The 23,768-nt window shown below is 46.5% G+C and overlaps 1 protein-coding gene across 3 annotated transcripts in view; it reads right to left on the bottom strand.

Annotated features, from left to right (window-relative positions):
* Positions 1–4,928, bottom strand: part of RUBCNL (RUN and cysteine rich domain containing beclin 1 interacting protein like) — a 40,991-nt gene extending 36,063 nt beyond the window's left edge. The window contains exon 1 of one of the 3 annotated variants that reach the window (XM_021065589.1): positions 4,370–4,928. The gene's annotated coding sequence lies outside the window, so the exon portion shown is untranslated. Of the gene's footprint in view, positions 1–3,646; positions 4,337–4,369 lie in introns of those variants that run through there. The other 2 variants (XM_021065590.1, XM_021065592.1) reach the window with 2 other exon arrangements.

Raw genomic sequence — 23,768 nt, 5'->3', positions numbered from 1 at the left:
ATGGATACGCGCTGAGCCACAATGGGAATGCCCATCTTTATTTTACAGGTGAGAAACTGAGGCTCAGTTAGTCAAAGGAGCCAGTTTCCCACCCAGGCAGTCTTGCTCCGAGTCCGCGTTCCTACCCACAAGAGCACAGGGGTGAAGGGAAGGCCTTTAAATCTCAAAGGTGCAAATATCTCTACAGAACAGAAAATTCACCGAGCCTGGAGTGGCCGCTGTGAGCCTGGCAATATCAGTAACACTGACACACTCACCTCCCTCAGCTCAAATCTCCACAGAGACCAGAGTCTAAATCAAAGGTGAGACTCTTGCCCCCCAAAAGACTTTATATAGGTCATAGGATAGTTCAGATGATTTGACAATTGAACCATATTCTTTAAAATACCCTTAAAATAGGAGTTCCCGTTGTGGCGAGAAGAGACAAATCTGACTAATGTCCCTGAGGATGCGGGTTCCATCCCTGGCCTCGCTCAGTGGGTTAAGGATCCAGCATTGCTGTGAGCTGTGGTGTAGGTCGCAGATGCGGCTCGGATCTGGTGTTGCTGTGGCTGTGGTGCAGGCCAACAGCTGCAGCTCTGATTCCACCCCTATCCTAGCCTGGGGACGTCCATAAGCCGCAGGTGTGACCCTAAAAAACAAAAGAAAACAACCACCACCACCACCTTAAAATAAGCATGTACAGAAGTTCAAGTTTCCTCACCTCCTAGGTTTAAAGTGGCCATCCCAAAGCTACTGTCTAAGAACGACTTCCAAACAAAGAGAGAGAGAATAGGGAAGTAACTGACATCTATTTTCAGGACTTGGTTGTTCTCTGACCCGCGAAAGCTCCTTGAAATAAAAGAATGTAGAAGAATGTAAGGACTGGAAAAAAAAAAAAGCCTCTGCCCTCCAATTTTTATCACCTGAAATCAACCAGAGACCCACAGCTTGCAGGCCATGGGTGCTATTTGAATATTTTTTTTTAGGGCCATACCCACGGCACATGGAGGTTCCCAGGCTAGGTCGAATCAGAGCTACAGCTGCCGGCCTACACCACAGCCTCAGCCCCGCCAGATCCAAGTCACATCTGCGACCTACACCGCAGCTCACGGCAATACTGGATCCTTAACCCACTGAGTGAGGCCAGGAATTTAACCCGCATCCTCATGGATCCTAGTCGGGTTTGTTAACTGCTGAGCCACGACGGGAACTGCCCATGGGTGCTATTTCAATGTTACTTGCCAGAAAAGCTGAGGTCTAATTTGCATTTCTCTCTTTTATTAATGTAATGCTAAGGATCCAAGAACAGAACTAAAGAATATTTTAAAACAATATTCAAACATCATTGTTGGGCAAATCACATTAAGCAAGTCCTTTCCTCCAGCTTTTCCTCATTTGCCATCTGCCAGCCTGAGGTTACAGATGACAAAACACTCAACTCAGAAACCTCCCTTTGCATGAGTATTTTTCACAGTTCATGCTCCATGTTCCAGAGAGAAATAAAGGATTCATTCAACATGGGATTATTATCACTATCGTGTAGATGCGAAAACTGAGGCTCAGAAAAAGGGAGTGAAGACCACAGAGCAACTAACGCGGCAGCAAGTTCAAGGTCCTGGGTCCTTGCTCCAGAGCCCTCAGTTTCACCCCCGCCCAGGCTGCCTCTTTGTGTGGGATAAAACCCAGTGTGGAAGAAAAAGAAAAAAAAAAAAGCCTACCAATCAAATACAATCGTTATGCCAATGCGAGAGAAATTATGCACTTACTAGCTGTGTGACCTTGGACAAGGCACTTAACCTCTCTGTGCTTCAGTTTCTTTACAGATTCTTGTGAGAACTAAATGGGTTATAACATGCATATCTGAGTCTGGCACACAGTAGTCTATAAATTATCATCATCAGTGTTATTTTGTAAAGATTTACAGTTCAGTATAAGACAGTCTAGTTTTAGTTCCCAAGCATTTAAATCAGTCCTCTTCCAACTTTCTTTTTTAGTTAAAATGGAAAAGCCAATCAGAGGCCGTATTTGCTATCATGGAAAGATCCACTATGACATACAGGCTCTAGTATTGCTCACATTTATAATCTCTGGGAGGCTGGACATGCTTATCTAAAAAGAACTACTTAAATTTTCAGTTATGCAAGGAACCACGGGACTCTCTCCTTTCAGTATTAGAAATATGAAGCTAAATTTAGTAATAAGAGAAACCATTCAAATGTGTCCCTGCTGTTACTGTATGCTCTGACTTGTGTACTATGACTCGCTGTGACTTCCCGAGCTCTTAATTTATCTTCCTCTGAAGACTTTCAAATTAAAATGCTTTTTCTTGCATGTTCATCCTTGGCTCTGACAGAATGTTCCCTGTGTCAGCAAACAAGAACTCCACCTTCAGAGAGCCGACAATGTTTTCAGAGCTTAATGGTCCCAGAAGAACACATCCATCAACTCTAAACCCCCAACTGCCACACCAACGCCTCTCAACTTTCATCAACTCTAAGAGCAGCTCCCCCACTGAGTACACTCTCTAAGGAAGTCGATGAACTAGACAACCTTCTTGCCCTCTGATGCCACACTGTGGATGGGCAGTTTCACGGCGGCTGTGCTGGTGAAGAGATGCTGCAACAAGAGATTGAGAAACACACATCTTGCCCTCTGGACAGGTAATCGGGCAAACGCCAGCACTGGCGTGAAGTTCCTGCCTTAACTCGGCTACAAACAAGCTTCCGTGGGCGGCCAGGAAGGAGGTGTGGGCAGAAATGCGGTGATAGCTTAATTTGTAGAAACCACACTTTCTCCTTTTCAAAACACTACACCTCGCTCCAGTTATCTTCCAAACCACCCAGTGAGGTGAGGGCAGGAACTAGCCTCCCACTTCTCACACAAGCAAACTGAAGTTCAACGAGGTCTGCTGACTTGCAGAGACCTCACTGCTATTCGACCTCAGGACAGGGTCTAAGAAACCCAAGCGCGCCAACCCGCAGTCCCTGCACTTTGCCTGCACATCTTCAATTCAAAAATCCTTCCAAATTCCACTGGAATAACACAGGGCAGCCCTTGAAATATCCCCTTTCCTCCGAGTCTTCATTCCATTAAGACTAAGTAACCCCTGTTCTGAAGCTTCTCCGCGTTCTCCAAGCTGACAGCATCAACTTGGCAGGAAGTCGGTAGCCAACATCCCCGCGTGGTCAAGGGCGGGCGGGGTGAGGGTGAAATGCCGCCTCCTCTTTCCCAGCCGCAATCTCAGCAGGTGGATTTCACACCTGGCGCTAGGACCGAAGCATGCGCGGCGCTTTCATGTTCCTACCCAGCGCGGTTAAGCAGCAAAAAGATTGTTTGCCACCAGGTTTGGGCTTGTTGGGGAGGCGGTCCTCCCCCGGCCTTCGCCATCTGTGTGCGCGCTTTTGTGGAACCGAGAAAAGCCACCGAGTCTGCAGCTGCAACCCCGCGTCCAGAAGGGACCGCGCCGGGCGCAGGCTTTGCGCTCACCTAGAGTCTCCCTGCGCTAAAGTGCCTTGTGATCCGGCTCCTGCGTCCCTCCGGATGCTAGCCAAGCACAGAGTCGCCCGCCTACTCCCTTGCAAGTCAACTCCACAAAAATCTGCGACCCGCTGCGACGAGCCCCCCTCCCACCTTCTCCCAGGGACTTGGCACAGCCCAGACTTACCTTGGGGTACCCAGTCTCCGCTCTGCGCACGCCTTTCTCGACCCCCTTTCACCACCCTCCTCTCCAGCGGCCTCTTCCCACTTGAACCCCCAGCCCCGCTCGGCTCACCCAAGTGGTGGAAAGCCAGGTGGGCGCCGCGCGTGGGCTCCTCAGGGGCTCGGGTCGGAGCAGTGCTGTTAGGTCACTACGCCCCCCAGGGGCCGAGAGACGGAGCGAGGAGGGGGAAGAGGCGCCCTGACGCCGCCACCATTTCTCCCCGCACCAAAAAAAAAAAAAAAAAAAAAAAAAAAAAAAAAAAAAAATCCGGGGCTCCGGCTGCAATCCGAGAAACTGCTAAGGAAAGGGAAGCGCCACTCCTGGGCCTGGGGCTCGCTGGGAGACGCTGAGGCGGCGAGCTCCTGGAAGGAACTCGGGCCCCCAGCGCTCCCCCGACCTCGGGCCCCGGGCGACGCGGGCTGACGACAGCCAGAGCAGCTGTGCTCCGCTCTCCCCCGGTTCTCTCCGGAAATCACGCCCTACCCTCTCTGGGGGCCCAGGTGGAAAAGAGCTTTTCGGGATCGAAATGAGATAATCGCAGACCTGGCAGACGTGAATGCCCAACCCCAAAGCCCCAAGCAGCGGTTTAGAGCACCACTGTAACTGCCTGAAATGATGATCTATTTTTGTAATTGGGATTCAAGCCCGCGCTGAAACCAATGGGCCCAGCGTGGACCTGCAACTTACCCGGAGCGAGAGCCGCGTCTTTCTGACCTCAGCCGGCTGCTCCCCGGCCACTGGGAGGGCGCCACTGTCAGCATTCGTCCAACCTAATCGTCACCTCGTCCTCTTGCAGCGAGGGGGTTGGAATCCCATCACAGCTGTGCCGCCGAGAGCGCGCAGATCGCGGTGGAGGCTGGGGAGACGCTGCCAACCAATACAGAAAGTTTTCACAAATAGAAACCTAAGCCCTGACAGTAGGGCTGAGTGCACGGCGACCCTGCCCCCTAGGGAGCTGCAGCGCGCTCTGTCAGCGCCCCTCACGTCTCTTGGGGAAAGAATCTCCCAGTTCCCTGCCCTGGTAACAGCACGCAGATAAGCCCCTCCCGGCTTGCTTAAGGAGAGGCCCTTCTCCGTACAACCCGCATCGCACTGCCTCTGGTCCCTTGGCTTTGTCCTTTGTCACTTCCAGGCCGTGGAAGCACAGTCACAGGTATTTTGGGCTTTATTTGCCAGGTGTGTCTTTGAAACACCCCCTCCTTGCTCCAGCCCGGCATGGAGTAGTTAAGAGCTGCGCACAGTCGCAACTTCTTCACATGAAGACCTAAGTGGGAAGCCAGGGAAAGGCTGTCAATCACCCGCTGACCTTGAGGGCAGCCTGAAGAACGTTGGATGCCTGGTGTTCTGCCTCAGGAATTCAAGTCTGCTGAAGGCTGACTGACATGACATTAAATCACGGGCGTTCCGTGGTGGCCTAGCGACAAAGGATGCCACGGTGTCACTGCTGGGGTTCAGGTTCAATCCCTCTCCCAGAAACTTCCACATGGCACCTGAGTAGTTAAAAAAATAATAATCTGGAGTTCCCGCTGTGAGGCAATGGGATCCGCAGGGGCTTGGGAACGCCTGGATGCAGGTTTCATCTGTGGGCTGGCCCAGTAAGTTAAGGACCCAACGTATTCACAGTTAAGGTTTAGGTTGCAACTGTGGTTTGGATCTGATCCCTGGCCCAAGAATTCCATATGCTGCGGGGTGGAAAAAAATAAACAAACATACAAACTGAATCGAGAAAGAAAAGAGTTTGGGATGTGAGCTAACACTTCCTGAGTCTCTATGTGCCAGGCACTTTCCTTAATTATTTTAAGCAATCCTATCAACATCCGTTAAAACAAGAAATCATTTGTTCTGATTTCACAGGGGAGGGATCTCTGGCTTAGAGAGGTTCCGTTGCTTGTTCAAGGTCACAGGGCTAGGGAGAAGCACAGTCATGCTTTGAAGGCAGATGTATCTAACACGAAACTTTGTGTCCAGTTTCCATCCAACCAGTAGCAAGACACAGAAAAAGAATGAAATGGAGCAGCCAAAGCCAGACCCTTTTTTCAGGAATATTTAAAGAAGGAGAGGAATCAAGAGGAAACTGAGAGAAAAATCTTAAAACAAGGGCAAATGTCATGCAGAGTAAATCAGAGTTTACTAGTCAAAAAAAAAAAAAAAAAAGAGAGAGAGAGAGAGAGACAGGAGTTCCCTGGTAGACTAATGGTTAAGGATTCAGTGCAGTCACTGCTGTGGCTCTAGTTCGGGAACTTCCACATGGCTCTGGCATGGCCAAAAACAAAACCAACAAAAACCAAACTGAGTAGGTGGTAAACATAGCCCAGAGCAAGACAAGCCGTCTTGTAGGGAAACTGGGAGGTTCTGGACCAAGACAGTAAGTTTGGGCAGTTCTTTGGAATTCCCATCGTGGCAAAGCAGAAACGAATCTGACTAGGAACCATGAGATTGCAGTTTCAATCCCTAGCCTCGCTCAGTGGGGTTAAGGATCTGGCATGGCTGTGGCATAGGCTGGCAGCTATAGCTCCATTTGACCCCTAGCCTGGGAACGGGTACGGTCCTCATAAGCAAAAAAAAAAAAAAAAAAAAAAATTGGGCATTTCCCTCTGAAGCCACTTTAAAATCATCTTTACCAATAGGTAAAGATCCTATAAATGTACTTTTTTTTTTTTTTTTTTTTTTTTTTTAGGGTCACACCCATGGCATATGGAAGTTCCCAGGCTAGGGTTGAATCAAAGCTACAGCTGGCAACCACAGCCACAGCCTTGCAGGATCCAAGCCGCATCTGCAACCTACACCACAGCTCACGACAACACCGGATCCCTGACGCACTGAGTGAGGCCAGGGATCAAACCCGCATCCTCACAGATCCTGGTCGGATTCCTTAACTGCTGAGCCATGAAGGGAACTCCTGGGCATCCTATAAATGTGAATAAACACCTTCCATATCTAATCACAGCTAAAGGAGGCCCACATCTGGAAGAGCATCTCCAGAACTAAGTAAGTTCCAGGACAGAGTTCTCAAATTAGAAATACTGGCTGGAAATTGATTCTGTTCCGCCCCCCCTTCCCCAGGGATCTGGAAGTAGAATTTTCCAGGCACCAAATGCTGCAGGCTAGGCTTTCCAAGACTGCCTAATTGGTCGGCCCTGAGAAAGTCACAGATAATTACAAACCAGGAACCATGCAGGAAAAGCAGAGGCGGGTTTGCTTTGTTTTTCACGGGGAAGGTCATCTGCCAGGTTACAGTGTCCTCTGACCTGGGGTGAGAGTAAGTACCAGCAACAACTCAGCACATCGGCCAGCGAGGTCCCGGCCCAGCCCCCGTTTGTCACACACAAAGCTCCTCTGTGGCCAGGACAGCCTCCCAGGAGACTAGAAGCCTGGCAGCTGCCCATGCAAACCCAGGCAGGCTTCACAAGAAGTGATGACTTGTGCCCGGAGCAGAGATGCGACCCTGTTTTGAGCTCAGCGGACAGAGCCAGCAAGGGGGAAATCGGTCTCTGTACAAAACAGGAAGGAAATGGGCTGAGATGAACCGCACGATGAGCTTCGAGAAGGTGCCTCGTGGCATCCTCACCCCGCGGCCACCCAGGGAAGGAGGGACCAGGCTGCAGTGAAGGAAGCCAGGACACGGGCCAGGGAGCGGAAGGAGCAGGGGAGGCCCCATGGGGCTTGTCTCTGTTTCTTTTCCTTCTGTCTCTCTGAAAGACATCCACTCTTTTCACCCACCAAAACCCAGACTTGTAGGATTCTATTTACATGAGAAAACTAGAACAGGCAACTTCATGGAGGCAGCAAAGAGAACGGAGGGCACTAGGTCCTGGGGGAGGGGAAACGGGGAGCTGTTTCATGGGTGCAGAGTCTCTCTTTGGGAGGATGAGAAAGTTCTGGAGATGGAGGGCAGGGATGGCTGCACAGTAACGCAAAGGTACTAAATGCCGCTGAATCGTATCATTTGAAAATGGTTACAACAGTAAATGTTCTGTATATTTGACCATAATAAAATACATATATATTTTATTAATCTCTCCCTCTCCCTCTCTCTGTGTATATATTTAAACGTATTATCCTGATGTGATATTGGATGCTTCTTTCAAGTAAAAGCCGAACTGAAAGCAAATGCTGGAGTTCCCGTGTGGCACAGTGGAAACGAATCGGACTAGGAACCATGAGGTTGCGGGTTCCATCCCTGGCCCTGCTCAGTGGGTTAAGGATCTGGCGTTGCCGTGAGCTGTGGTAAAGGCCAGTGACTACAGCTCAGATTCGACCCCAGCCTGAGAATCTCCATGTGCCGTGGGTGTGGCCCTAAAAAGACAAAAAAATAAAATAAAATAAAATAAGATCCACAATGACTCACCAATCGTTCTGGAGGCATTCTTTATATTTTCCTACCTCTGTACCTCAAGCCATTAACCACCTCTTCTGCTGTCACATCTGCTCCTAGGAGCTGACCCTTCAGTGTTTCGTGCCTGACATTTCAGAAATTCCCATGGTAGCTTTCTGGCCCAGTGTAGACAATCCCCCAGTCATTTCCACATGGACTGTTTGATAAGGTAAGGCTGGAATTCAGTGCCTGGCATTGAATTTTTCTCTGTAACTGTTACCGAAACCAAAGTTACCTTATTTTTCTTTCTCTTTTCTTTTTTTGGTTTTTAGGGCCGCACCCACAGCATATGGAAGTTCCCAGTCTAGAAGCCAAAGTGGAGCTGTGGCTGGCTACCCAAAGCCACAGCACCGAGGGATCTGAGTCATATCTGCGACCCACACCACAGCTCACCACAATGTCCCATCCCCAACCCACTGAGTGAGGCCAAGGATCCAACTGGCATCCTCAGGGATACTAGTGGGGTTCGTTTCTGCTGCCCCTCAACAGGAACTCCCTTATTTTTCTCAATTTTGTTCTAAATTAAGTTGTCTTGGTATCTTTACTTGAATAAATGGCAAGAAACATCTGCTGTGTGTTGGAGAAACTTGCCTCCTTCCCCCCGCCGCCCCCCGCCGCAGAGTTTCTTAAGATCCCAGATGCTTATGTAAAGGATGCAGAAGTTTCCAGGCCAGGGACTGAACCTATGCCACAGCAGCAACCTGAGCCACAGCAGTGACAATACCAGACCCTTAACCTGCTGAGCCACCAGGGGACTCTGCATGGGTTCTTAGTTTGGGAAGTTCCACCACTCTGTGCCAAACATGGGTACGAGGATCCTGCAGCTGGCTCATAGGGATTCATTTACTCAGCATTCAGATGTCCCTTCAGAGTCTGACCCTCTCTCACAGACGCTCTCTGCCCTTTCCATTAAAAAAAGGGGCGGGGGAGTTCCCTCGTGGTGCAGTGGAAATGAATCTGACTGGGAACCATGAGTTTGCAGGTTCAATCCCTGGTCTTTCTCAATGGGTTAAGGCATTGTCATGAGCTGTGGTGTAGGGTGCAGACGAGGCTCATATCTCATGTTGCTGTGGCTGTGGTGTAGGTCAGCAGCTGTAGCTCTGATTAGACCCCTAGCCTGGGAACCTCCATATGCCATAGGTACAGCCCTAAAAAAAGCAAAAAAAAAAAATTTTTTTTTAATTTAAAAAATTAAAACAAACAAAAAAATCTCTTTTCCTTAGCTCCTACTTAATGAGGCTACTTCCCACCCAGGAAACTCCTGCCTTGGAGTCTCCTGGTGGCTCAGCAGGTTAAGGATCTGGCACTGTCACTGCAGATAGACATAAGATGGCTGGAGTTCCCATTGTGGCTCAGTGGTAATGAACCTGACTAATATCCATGAGGATGAGGGTTCAATCCCTGGCCTCCCTCAGTGGGTTAAGGATCTAGCATTGTGGTGAGCTGTGGTGTAGGTCTCAGATGCGGCTTGGAGCCCACATTGCTGTGGCTGTGGCATGGGCCGGCAGCTATAGCTAATGTGACCCCTAGCCTGGGGGATTCCGTATGCAGCAGGTGGGGCCCTGAAGAGCAAAAAAAAAAAAAAAAAAAGGAAAAGCCCACTCTCACCACTGCTCCTCAACATAGTTTTGGAAGTCTTAGCCACAGCAATTAGACAAACAAAAGAAATAAAAGGTATCCATATAGGAAGAGAAGAGATCAAACTGTCACTGTATGCAGATGACATGATAACATACATAGAAAACCCTAAGGACTCAACCCCAAAACTCCTTGAACTGATTAATAAATTCAGCAAAGTAGCAGGATATAAGATTAACATTCAGAAGTCAGTTGCATTTCTGTATACCAGCAATGAAACATTAGAAAAGGAATACAAAAATACGATACCTTTTAAAATTGCACCTCACAAAATCAAATACCTCGGAATACACCTGACCAAGGAGGTAAAGGACCTATATGCCGAGAACTATAAAACTTTAATCAAAGAAATCAAAGAAGATGTAAAGAAATGGAAAGATATTCCATGTTCCTGGATTGGGAAAATCAATATTGTAAAAATGGCCATACTACCCAAAGCAATCTACAGATTCAATGCAATCCCTATCAAATTACCCAGGACATTTTTCACAGAACTAGAACAAACAATCCAAACATTTATATGGAACAACAAAAGACCCAGAATCGCCAAAGCAATCCTGAGAAACAAAAACCAAGCAGGAGGCATAACTCTCCCAGACTTCAAGAAACACTACAAAGCCACAGTCATCAAAACAGTGTGGTATTGGTACCAAAACAGACAGACAGACCAATGGAACAGAATAGAGAATCCGGAAATAAACCCTGACACCTATGGTCAATTAATCTTTGACAAGGGAGGCAGGAACATCAAATGGGAAAAAGAAAGTCTATTCAGCAAGCATTGCTGGGAAACCTGGACAGCTGCATGCAAAGCAATGAAACTAGAACACACCCTCACACCATGCACAAAAATAAACTCCAAATGGCTGAAAGACTTAAATATACGACAGGACACCATCAAACTCCTAGAAGAAAACATAGGCAAAACACTCTCTGACATCAACATCATGAATATTTTCTCAGGTCAGTCTCCCAAAGCAACAGAAATTAGAGCAAAAATAAACCCATGGGACCTCATCAAACTGAAAAGCTTCTGCACAGCAAAGGAAACCAAAAAGAAAACAAAAAGACAACTTACAGAATGGGAGAAAATAGTTTCAAATGATGCAACTGACAAGGGCTTAATCTCTAGAATATATAAGCAACTTATACAACTCAACAGCAAAAAAACCAATCAATCAATGGAAAAATGGGCAAAAGACCTGAATAGACATTTCTCCAAAGAAGATATACAGATGGCCAACAAACAATGAAAAAATGCTCAACATCACTTATTATAAGAGAAATGCAAATCAAAACTACCATGAGATATCACCTCACACCAGTCAGAATGGCCATCATTAATAAATCCACAAATAACAAGTGCTGGAGGGGCTGTGGAGAAAAGGGAACCCTCTTGCACTGTTGGTGGGAATGTCAACTGGTACAGCCACTATGGAGAACAGTCTGGAGATACCTTAGAAAGCTATACATAGAACTTCCATATGACCCCGCAATCCCACTCTTGGGCATCTATCCGGACAAAGCTCTACTTAAAAGAGACACGTGCACCCGCATGTTCATTGCAGCACTATTCACAATAGCCAGGACATGGAAACAATCCAAATGTCCATCGACAGAGGATTGCATTCGGAAGATGTGGTATATATACACAATGGAATACTACTCAGCCATAAAAAAGAATGACATCATGCCATTTGCAGCAACATGGATGGAACTAGAGAATCTCACACTGAGTGAAATGAGCCAGAAAGACAAAGACAAATACCATATGATATCACTTATAACTGGAATCTAATATCCAGCACAAATGAACATCTCCTCAGAAAAGAAAATCATGGACTTGGAGAAGAGACTTGTGGCTGCCTGATGGGAGGGGGAGGGAGTGGGAGGGATCGGGAGCTTGGGCTTATCAGACACAACCTAGAATAGATTTACAAGGAGATCCTGCTGAATAGCATTGAGAACTATGTCTAGACACTCAGGTTCCAACAGAACAAAGGCTGGAGGAAAAACTGTAACTGTAATGCATACATGTAAGGATAACCTGACCCTCTTGCTGTACAGTGGGAAAATAAAAAATAAAAAAAAAAAAGGAAAAGAAAGAAAGAAGATGGCTAATCAACTGACCTGGATGATCCCCATGGGTCCAGTGTAATCACAAGGGCTGTCATCAGAAAAAGAGGGAAGCAGAAGAGTCAACGTGATACAATGTGACAAATCTGAAACCGGCCATTGGTGGCTTTGAAGATGAAAGGAGGCCATGAGGCAAAAAAAACCTGCAGGCAAGATCTAGAAGCTGGCAGAGACAAGGAAGTGGGTTCTTCCCTGAGCTTCCAGAGGAATGTAGCCCAGCTGACACCTTGATTTTAGCTCAGTGAGACCCAAAACGGTGCAATCACTAATTGGTGTTTTTAAAGCCACTAAATTCCTTTTTTTTTTTTTTTTTTTTTTGGCTGCCCCACAGCATATGGAGTTCCCTCCAGGGATCCGATCTGAGCCCCACTTGGGGCCTACACTGCAGCTATGGCAACACCGGATCCTTAACCCAATGTGCTGGGCCGGGGATTGAACTGGCGTCCCTGAGCTCCAGAGATGCTACCTATCCTGTTGTGCCCCAGTGGGAACTCCAAGCCACTAAATTCTTTTTTTTTTTTTCCCCTTCTTTTTACGGCTGCATCTGTGGCAAACAGAAGTTCCCAGGCTAGGAACTGCAGCTGCCCAGCCTAGGCCACAACAGCCACAGCAATGCCAGATTCAAGCTGCATCTGCAACCTAAGCAGCGCCTTGCCACACTGCAGGATCCATAACCCATGAGCAAGGCCAGGGATCGAATCCGAATCTTCATAGGCACTCTATTGGGTTCTTAACCTGCTGAGCCACAACGGGAACTCCCCACTAATTCTTAATATTGTAAATCAGCAACAGGAAACTGCTACAGCTCTATGAGAAGGAACTGTGACTATTATAGCAAGACTAGTACAGACCCCAAGGGACTAAGAGATTTTTGGGTGAACTGACAAAATGCAGTTCCTGGGCTGCAGCGCACCGGCACTGCCAAATGGGTTCCAAGACTCCCTTGAAAATGTCTCAATGTTTTTCCCTCTCTTTCATCAACAAAGTGCTCTGAACATAATATAAACCCTTAAAATATTTGTTCAGTAAATGAGGTTTGGCAAAAGATAGAGACAGAGCCATAACTGGTCTATTTTATTTTTTTAATTGTATTTTTTAACTCAATGAATTTTATTATAACTGGTGTATTTTTGAGAGACTGAAAAATTTAAGGTTTAACCCTCTCTCTAACTAGTTGCAAATGAATGGCTCTACTCTCAAGAAATGGGTAATTAAATTATACGAACTTGAAATAACAGCAAATTTGTTGATGATAATGAACACCACTTAAAGGGAGAATGTGGGCTTGATTTAAAAATCAATGCCTGGGAGTTCCCGTCGTGGCTCAGTGGTTAACTAATCCAACAAGGAACCATGAGGTTGTGGGTTCAATCTCTGGCCTCCATCAGTGAGTGGGTTAAGGATCCAGCATTGCCCTGAGCTGTGGTGTAGGTCGCAGACACGGCTCAGATCCCGAGTTGCTGTGGCTGTGGCAAAGGCTGGCGGCTACAGCTCCGATTAGACCCCTGGCCTGGGAACCTCCATATGCCACAGGTGCAGCCCTAGAAAAGACAAAAAGACAAAATAAATACATAAATAAACTTTAAAAATAAATAAATAAAAATCAATGCCTGGTCTTAGCCTCCAGTAGTACCCTCCCTCCCATAAGAGGAAGCTTCATTTCTATTCCGAGGCAGGGGGAAGCTCTTCGGGCTGGCTGGGGGAAGAGCTTGTGACATTCTTGTCAACACAGCGGACACCCATATCATGTCCAGCACTAAACACTAGGCCTATTCGAAGAAGGGAAGACAAGCAGAGCATATCAATGAATCATGACAACATTCGGTCAGCCAAGCAGGGCTCCCAAGAGTCCTGTTGTCATTCTCTAGTGTTGGAGCTGCTGTCAGAGAGTCAAACCAAGTGTAAATAACAAGGGCCCCTGGAAAAAAAGCCATCCGCAGGAAGGTGCTGACTCAGGAACCCTCCTGGGAAGAGATGTGCTTCTCAAATTGAACTGTGTGCACAGCCGATGCCCTGACTTGGCCACGTTCACACTTCCTGGGCTCCTATGGGCCAGATGACCCTTTTCTGTGTTCAATGTTCCTAACTAGTGGTGTATTTACTTGGCTTTCGAACAGGTCTATTTCAGTTAGCAGAAATGTATGCAACACACAGAGCAAACGAAGCCTGGCTGGTTTGCACGGCTGCTCTGAGTTTGGCTGGAATATCAGCGGGATGAGTGGGGAGCGGGGGCTGAACACTGAGTCTAAAGCCACGTTAAGGAGGTGGAGCCTTATCCTGATGGCAGTGGGGCTGTCAAACGGTTCTGGATGGTGGGACTGGGGTTTGCACTTTCCCTCCTTGGTGATCTAATGCCTTAGGTTCTCAGACTTTAATGTGCTTGGGAATTGCCTGGAATCTGCATAAAAAGCAGATTCGGATTCAGTAGTTTTCAGGGGGGTGTCCGATGCTGCAACAACTCCTGGGTGATGCCAGCACGGCTGAGCCATGGACCACATTTTCAATAGCAAACGCTGAAACAGAACTGCTTGTCAGCATCCACCATTGATTTTTTTCAGAGCCTGCAAGAAGGCGAGGGAGCAGCTGGAGGGCACACAAAGCTCTCTTCCAGCCTCAAAAGAGCCGTGTGTTTTCCTGGGATGACCTAAGAGCCCAGGCAAAGAACACTGTGGCCATGACCTTAGTCATTCATTCTGAGCGCTGTGTTTGTTCCGGACCATTACTCAGACTCTGTGCTTTCAGCTCAGAGCTCTCTGTCTTGTCTTGCTCTCCGGGTGCTCCGTTACCAAAGAGGCGTCTGTCTTTCCTGCTGTCTTTAGCCGGATAGATTTCACCAATTCTTGAGGTTGACACCGAGCCAAGAACATCACACCCTTCCAAATGACCACCATGCTGTGGTGTCGATAATTTAGGGATGTGCAGGAAGGCTGCAGGTAGATAAATTAGCTTCTTTTAAACTGATACTGCTCTCATAGCCTTTGTTTTGCCAATATAGCACATATATATGAATATATTTATACACACAGTGGTATGTGTGTGTATATATATGCACACACACTATACAATAGTATATATATACAGTATAAATGAAATGATAAAAGTATTTGGCACAGTGTCTATCCAGCACACAGGAAGCATCCAATTTTTGGTAACTATTACTATCAATGCACATGCTTTATAGACAGGTTGCAAGAGCTAAGGAACAAGTGTAAAGCACTGAGAATAGCACGTGGTAGCTGCGGAGCACACCGCTGAGCTCATTTGATGATGATGATGATAACGAGAAGGAACAGGGTACGATGACGATGAGCTTTGCTCCCTCTTCTGTCAACAGAATGACCTTCCCGGGATGAGAACTTGGGAGGATTATGGAGGTAAAGTGATCTGCGTGAACACATTTCACCAACCAACAATAATTACAGCCCAACCAAAACTCTTTCTTGGCATCGCTTGAGCATCACCACAGGTGATCCCACTCTTTCTTTCTTTCTTTTTTTTTTTTTTTTTGCTTTTTAGGGCTGCCCCCATGGCATATGGAAGTTCCCAGGCTAGAGGTCAAATCAGAGCTACAGCTGCTGGCCACAGCCACAGTCACAGCCGTGCCAGATCCAAGCCACATCTACAACCTACACCACAGCTCACGGCAACGCCGGATCCTTAATCCACTGAGCAAGGTCAGGGATCAAACTCGCAATCTCATGGTTCCTAGTCGGATTCATTTCCACTGCGCCACAATGGGAACTCCATAGGCGATCCCACTCAACTCTACATCCCATTTCGCGGCATCCCTTTCCTCCCCTCCAACTCCTTTACACCCAGGCTCTACCCACAAGCATCCTCTCTCTCTCTCCAAATGCCACTCACCTCACTGGGGCTTCCACTGTTTTTGACACAGAGCCCACCACCCAGGGAGAACTTGGCCAACACTGGCGGAACTGAACGGAGTTTTATCAGAATACAGAGTTCTTCCTGCAGAAGTACTAGCACCAATGATTATTTCTCATTTAAAACACCCTTCAGGAGTTCCCGTCGTGGCGCAGTGGTTAACGAATCCGACTAGGAACCATGAGGTTGCGGGTTCAGTCCCTGCTCTTGCTCAGTGGGTTAACGATCCGGCGTCGCCGTGAGCTGTGGTGTAGGTTGCAGACGCGGCTCAGATCCCGCGTTGCTGTGGCTCTGGCGTAGGCCGGTGGCTACAGCTCCAATTCAACCCCTAGCCTGGGAACCTCCATATGCCGCGGGAGCAGCCCAAGAAATACCAAAAAGACAAAAAAAAAAAAAATTATGAAAAATAAATAAATAAAATAAAATAAAACACCCTTCACCCCCTCACCTACCCAAGACAGAAAGGAGCATGAGGAACAGGATGTGGGCGTCTCCTTGACCAAAACGACACGCCACTCCTCCCCCGTGCTGTCAGCTTAGCTCAGTGGGACAGTGACCAGGGAGTGACCTCAATCAAAGTTAGGGTGCTGCATGCTTCCCTCCAGCTCTGTCTGGAGTGCTATCTTTTGGCCACACCTGCAGCCTGCAGGAGTTCCTGGGCCAGAGATTGAACCTGAGCCACAGCAGTGGCAACTGCCAGATCCTTAACCAGGAAACTCCTGCCTGGAGTGCTTCTAACTCCTTAGGATGCAATGAGATGTTCTTCCTTAAACGTGTACAGCTAGCTAGCTTTCCAGGGGTATCCAGGTAACCACAATTCTTTTTTTAACTCACTACCAAGGGGAACTGAATCACATGGTGCAAATTAAACTCTCCTCTTCACTTCTGTCAACCCAGATACACGCGTACATCTACTCTCCATTTTCTGGTAAGAGGCTCCCGTCATTGCTCCCTGGGTCACATTGCAGAGGCTCCTGGTCCTAAGGCAAATAGAGCAGGCACTTAGATTACACCCCTGGGGGTAAAAAAGAAGAAAAAAGTTCATCCTGGAGCTCAAGAGAAGTTTGCAATCCCTCGAAATATGGTGGTGGTATTTCGAGGGATTGCAAACCAAAAAATCAGGTAAATGACATAATGTCTGATAAAGGACATTTTCTGATGTGTATTGATGGAATTCATACAGTTATAAAGACTGTTCTAAACTTAAATACTTGCTCCTTTGATTCTTATTGGCAAGAAAACAATGGAACAAAATCACACTCATCTGGAAAATCCATGAAAGACGCCTACCATGGATTTGGATTTGGTGAAAGGGCCAAGAGGCCTATTTCAAAAAGCAGCCACAAATTCCCTAAATCAGCTTATATACTTGTGTCTCTATTTTTTCTTTCTTATCAAATCAAATGGCTCTGAATTCACTTCAACACATTTCTTTTCTTTTCTTTTCTTTCTTTCTTTCTTTCTTTTTTCCTTTTTTTTTGGTCTTTTTGTCTTTTTATGGCTGCACCCACAGAATATGGAGGTTCCCAGGCTAGGGGTCCAATTGGAACTACAGCTGCCGGCCTACACCACAGCCACAGCCATACAGAATCGGAGCAGCATCTGCTACTTACACCACAGCTCACAGCAACACCGGATCCTTAACCCACTGAGTGAGGCCAGGGATTGAACCCACCTCCTCATGGATGCTAGTCGGGTTCGTAACCCACTAAGCCACAATGGGAACTTCATACTTCAACACAATTCTTTTTTTTTTTTTTTCAACAGATTTCAACCAGCAGAAATTATAATGCGATCAAAACCCTTTCTTCAAATTTTTTGAGGATCCGTCATCAAAGACAACCCCATTCATACCTGTCCACCACGATTCACTGCATTCCTTCCCCCCGCCCCAAGTCATTTACACCCAGGATCTGCTCCCAAGCATCTTCTCTCTCTCCAAATGCCACCTAAACCTGCTCTCTCAACTTACAGGACAATTGACCTCTGGCTTCTCTCTTAAATTTTTTTTTTTTTTTTTGCTTTTTTCAGGGCCACACACAGGGCATATGGAACTTCCCAGCCTTGGGGTTCAATCAGAGTTGTAACCATCAACCACAGCCATAGCAACCAGGGATCTGAGCCATGTCTGCAACCTACACCACAGCTCACAGTAACACCGGATCCCTTTAACCCACTGACCGGGGCCAGGGATCGAACCTACATCCTCATGGATATACTAGTCAGGTTCGTTTCTGCTGAGCCACAATGGGAACTCCTCCCTTAAACTTTTTTTTTTTTTAATAATTTTTTTTTTTTGTCATTTCTTGGGCCACTCCCACGGCATATGGAGGTTCCCAGGCTAGGGGTCTAATCGGAGCTGTAGCCGCCAGCCTACGCCAGAGCCACAGCAAAGCGGGATCGGAGCCACGTCTGCGACCTACACCACTGTGCCACAACGGGAACTCCTAAACTTTTTAAGATGCTTTCCAAACAAGCAATACTCCTTATTTGTTATGGGTGGGAGAAACTAAACAGGCAAATACAGGATTTGCTTTATTGGGTGCATCTGGTGAGGAAAGATCGCAATACTTAGATGCTGGCTGGTTTTTGATCCATCAGATATAAATGTATGCAGAATACCTTTTCACCTCCAGGAAACTTTCTTAAAATTTTATGTACGGCTTTATAATCTAGTTACTATATTAAACTGTATTAAACTTAGGTCTTCTTTTCCTTTCAACCTCAGAAAGACAGTGTAACTCACTAGTTAAGGCAAAAGGCTTCCACTGACTAACAGATGAAGAGAACGTCCAAACACAGACTTGGAGACCTATGGCCACCTGGGTGACAACAAAGGGGCCACTGCGGTTCAGTGGGGCAGGTATGGTCCTTGCAGATAAACAATTTGGTGCCATGTGGAACACAGCCGAACGTGGCCCTCTCCCTTACACGATACACAACAATTAATTTGAGAAGGATCCAAGACCTTAATGAAAAAGGTGGAACAATAAGGCTTTTTTTTTGTCTTTCCTAGGGCTACACCTGCGGCATATGGAGGTTTCCAGGCTAGGGGCTACATCGGAGATACAGCTGCTGGCCTACACCAGAGCCACAGCAATGCCAGATCCAAGGCATATCTGCGACCTACACCGCAGCGCACAGCAACGCTAGATCCTTAATCCACTGATCGAGGCCAGGGATCGAACTTGCAACCTCAGCATTCCTAGTTGGATTCATTTCCACTGAGCCATGACAGGAACTCCCAATAAGGCTTCTTTTTAAAAAATATGTAGGCAGAGTTCCCGTCGTGGCACCAGTTAACGAATCCGACCAGGAACCATGAGGCTGCAGGTTCGATCCCTGCCCTTGCTCAGTGGGTTAACGATCTGGTGTTGCCGTGAGCTGTGGTAATAGCTCAGATCCCGTGTTGCTGTGACTGTGGTGTAGGCCGGCAGCTGTAGCTCCGATTCGACCCCTAGCCTGGGAACCTCCCTATGCCTCAGGAGCGGCCCTAGGAAAGGCAAAAATACTAAATAAATAAATAAAATTTTAAAAAACATGTAGGGGAATGAATATCTTCATGATTTGAAAGTGAGCAAAAATAATCCAGACACAAGAAGCACTCATCATAAAAGATATGATTGGTATTTGAAATAATATATTCAATAATGCCTACAATTTAGCTGTCTTTTGTATTAGCTATGGTTTGGATTAGAGATTCACAGTGTATGCGAATGATATTCAGATGGACTCAAATGCTCACAGACACAAAGCATTCCACATTAATTTTGTAGCTGCATTACAGTTGCAAAATACCAGACCCTTTCCAAAACGCATGATTTACACGAGAGAACCAAAAAGAGGAATCAGATGTGCTTTTAGAATCTCCCTAGAAAGACAAGAGGATGGAAAGAAAACTGGTCCTCAGCACACAGACAGAGCTCTTGATGAAGGTGTCAGCATAATTTGAGTCATGGGACCCTCCCAGCTACTGAAGTGATGAGCTTGTTTTTCTCAAACTTTTTTTCAGCAGACGATTCACCGTCAGACTTAAAGATGAATCCTGCCTGAACTTGCTGACATTAAAGGTTGGCGGTTCCAGGGAGTTCCTGTTGTGGCTCAGCAGGTTAAGAACCCAACTAGTACCCATAGGGATGCGGATTCGATCCCCTGGCCTCGATTAGGGGATTAAGGATCCAGTGTTGCCATGAGCTGTGGTGTAGGTCAAAGACTCGGCTTGGACCCCTCGCTGCTGTGGCTGTGGTGCAGGCCGGCAGCTACAGCTCCAAATTGACCCCTAGCCTCAGAACTGCCAACTGCTGCGGGTGCAGTCCTAAAAAGCAAAAAATAAAAAACAAAACAAATGAAACAAAGGTTTGTGGTTACAGGGAAGTCTTCATTTTGTTGCTTTTATCTTTTTTTAGGGCTGCACCCACAGCATATGGAGGTTCCCAGGCTAGGGGTCCAATCGGAGCTATAGCTGCCGGCCTACACCACAGCCACAGCAATGCCAGATCCGAGCCACGTCTGTGACCTACACCACAGCTCACAGCAATGCCAGATCCTTAACCAGCTGAGCAAGGCCAAGGATCGAACCCGAAACCTCATGGTTCCTAGTTGGATTCATTTCCACTGCACCACAACAGGTACTTCAACAGGGAACTCCAGCAGGAATAAAATGCTAGATCATCATTTGTGCAACAAGCCACTGGACTACTCCCCCCTTAAAAGAGCTACGTCACTTCTGGCAGCCCTATGACATCATGATTCTTCATTACTGTAACTGCTTTTTTTTTTTCCAAGCTAAAATTTATGCAACACACTTGATCTGCTGGCATCATTTACCATCTTAACCACTTTAGTTTCAACCATAAATCTTCACCTTCCTCTTAAAGGTTTTTGGTTCTCTCCTTAAATCTTTTCAAAGTTCACAGTGAAAACAAGCTGAAACAGGATTGGTATATAAACCCTTCCTCAGCCAGCAGCCTTCCCCTCAGTTCAGTTTCCGAAACACTGAGCTGGGTGTTTAGGGCTGGGGCTCAGAGACAGACATCTGTAGGTTCTCATGCTTTTGCCACTTACCAGCTCCCAGTCTTGAGCAAGGTACTTCTCTCAGAGCCTCACTTCCCTTCTTTGCAAAACAGCCATAATAGTAATACCACGTATGGTTTGTATTTATTAGAGATGCACAAGTATTTGTATTTATTAGTCCATGTGAATGACTATTCAGATGGACCCAAATGCTCGCACACACAAAGCCTAACATTTCACACTAATTCTGTAGCTGCGTTACAATTATAAGATGCCAGACCCTTTTCCAACGCGTGATTTACAAGGAAGGACCAAAATGAGGAAGCACTTGTGCTTTTAGAAGCCCCCTAAAGGAGTTCCCATTGTGGCTCAGTGGAAGTGAGCCCGACTAGTACCCATGAGGATGCGGGTTCAATCCCTGGCCTTGCTCAGTGGGTTAAGGATCCAGTGCTGCTGTGAGCTGTGGTGTAGGTCACAGACTAGGCTCGGATCCGGAGTTGCTGAGGTTGTGGGGTAAGCCAGCAGCTTCAGCTCCGATGTGACCTCTAGCCTGGGAATTCCCTATGTCACAAGTGCGGCCCTAAAAAGAAAAAAAAAGAGAGAGAGAGAGAAAATCCCCCTAAAAAGAAGAAAAGAAAACTGGCTCCCAGTGCTGAGATTTAGACTCCAAATCTTAGCACGGGGTCTGGCATGGAGAAGTTAACTGTTCACGTGATGATCACAGCTGTCCTGTGCCCCAGAGCTACAATCTGGTTTTGCCCGACACTCATATTCCCTAAAGATTAACTCCCAAGCACTTCATCGTCAGACTCTCCCAAGCTCCCAGCATCTAGGCTTCCCAGTGTCCCAGACGGAGGTGGCCATCCTCTTATTATGGAAATTAAAGAAAAACGGGCGCCCTTAAGAGACCGAGAGGCAAGTCTGAAGACACGGAATCCTCCTCATTCCAGCCTTTCCCTGATTATCACGAACAGAAAAGTAACTTGCCAAAGTGTGTCCATCTGGTATTGGTATGTGGTTCTGAGACAGGCCAAGGTCAAACAGGGACTCATTAGGACGCAAAGCACTAGATCACAGAAATGATGGGTGTTTATCTGACTCTGGGCATCTCTAAGCCTCCATGTTCTTATTTGGAAAGATGAGTGTGATAAGATGCCTACTCTGACACAGTGGTTGTCATCGTGAAGATAGATCACATGAATATTTAGTACAGCTGATCACATGCTAAACACTCAAAACATTATTCACAATTCTGATCAGTTCATTAGAACTTAATTTCCCTGTCCATAAAAGAGGATAATAATATCCATTATATAGGTTTTTGTAAAAATTAGATATTTGAAATGCGTATGGCAAAGCTTCTGACATACTGTAAGAACTTAATAAATGTTAGCTTTTCTTTTTTCCTTTTTTTCTTTTTAGGATTGCACCTGTGTGGCATATAGAAGTTTCCAGGCTAGGGGTCAAACTGGAGCTAGAGCTGCTGGCCCATTCCACAGCCACAGCAACACCTGATCTAAGCCCCATCTGCAATTTGCTTGTGGCAACAATGGATCCTTAACCCACTGAGTGAGGCCAGGGACTGAACCTGCATCCTCGTGGTACTAGATGGGTTCTTAACCTGCTGAGCCACAAGGGGAACTCCATAAACATTAGGTAGCTTTTTTTTTTTTTTTTTTTTTTTTTTTTGTCTTTTTAGGGCCACACTCTCAATACATGGAAGTTCCCAGGCTAGGGGGTCGAATTGGAGCTGCAGCTGCCGGCCTATGCCACAGCCACAGCAACACAGGATCCAAGCCACATCTGCGACCTACACCACAGCTCAGAGCAACACGGGATGCTTAACCAACTGAGCGAGGCCAGGGATCCAACCTCATGGGTACTAGCTGGTTTGTTATTGATGAACCACAATGGGAACTCCCAATGTTGGCTTTTTAAAACAAACTTGTTTCTTTGTTTCACTAGCCATGTACACCCATACACACCCATACACACCCATACACACCCATACACACCCATGTACACCCATACACACCCTGCATGTACATTTCCCCTGCTCAGCACTGAGAGTTCCCAACAAGGAGGCTTCAAAGTTGCTTCATGAACTTGCACAGTGCTTGAGATTTAAAAGGTCCAGTCATTGAGATTTGTGCCATCGAAACTTACTGGATAGATAAAAATAAGCATTCTTTTTAATACGTGCTTTTCCTTAAATAAAATTATACTGGGGGGGGTCTATAATAACCTGTAAGAGAAAAGATTCTGAAAAAGACAACATATATGTTTATGTATAGCTGAATCACTTTGCTGGAAGTAACACAACATTGTAAATCAACTATATTTCAATTAAAAAATAAATAAAATAAAATTCTTGGAACAACCCCCCCAAAAAAACTATACTTGAGGGGAAAAGGGCAGTTTCTACTTATCCTTTGTCCACTATTATTTTTCCCCTAATCCAAATGGAAAGCATAAACCACACAATCTCTTCGAAACACAGATTCCTGGGAGTTCCTGTCGTGGCTCAGTGGAAACTCATCCAACTAGTATCCATAAGGATGTGGGTTCGATCCCTGGCCTCACTCAGTGGATTAAGGATCCGGCGTTAGCTGTGAGCTGTGGTGTAGGTGGCAGACATGGCTCGGACCCCGAGTTGCTGTGGCTGTGGCCAACGGCTATAGCCGCGATTCAACTTTCAGCCTGGAAACTTCCATATGCTGCAAGCACGGCCCCAAAAAAGAAAAACAAACAAACAAAAAAAACCAAAGATGCCCCTGGAATGTTGTTCTCTCTCCTCAAAAGCCAGTCACTTCCCATCTAACTTCTCATAAAGCCCTACTGGTCCTGTCTTTGTCCCAGTCCATCAGACCTCAAGTCATTTCCCTCTCAGTGAATCAACATTAGCCTTTTTTACAGACTTTTATGTTTAGATTTATGAGTAACTTGATAAGGTGGTCGTGGGTCCCAATAAATGTCTTTTTTTTTTTTTTTTGTCTTTTTTGTTGTTGTTGCTATTTCTTGGGCCGCTCCTGCGGCATA

This window comes from Sus scrofa, chromosome 11 (assembly GCF_000003025.6).
Source record: "Sus scrofa isolate TJ Tabasco breed Duroc chromosome 11, Sscrofa11.1, whole genome shotgun sequence".
In the NCBI taxonomy this organism is placed as follows: domain Eukaryota; kingdom Metazoa; phylum Chordata; class Mammalia; order Artiodactyla; family Suidae; genus Sus; species Sus scrofa.
This window is presented reverse-complemented; position numbering and strand designations above follow the sequence as displayed.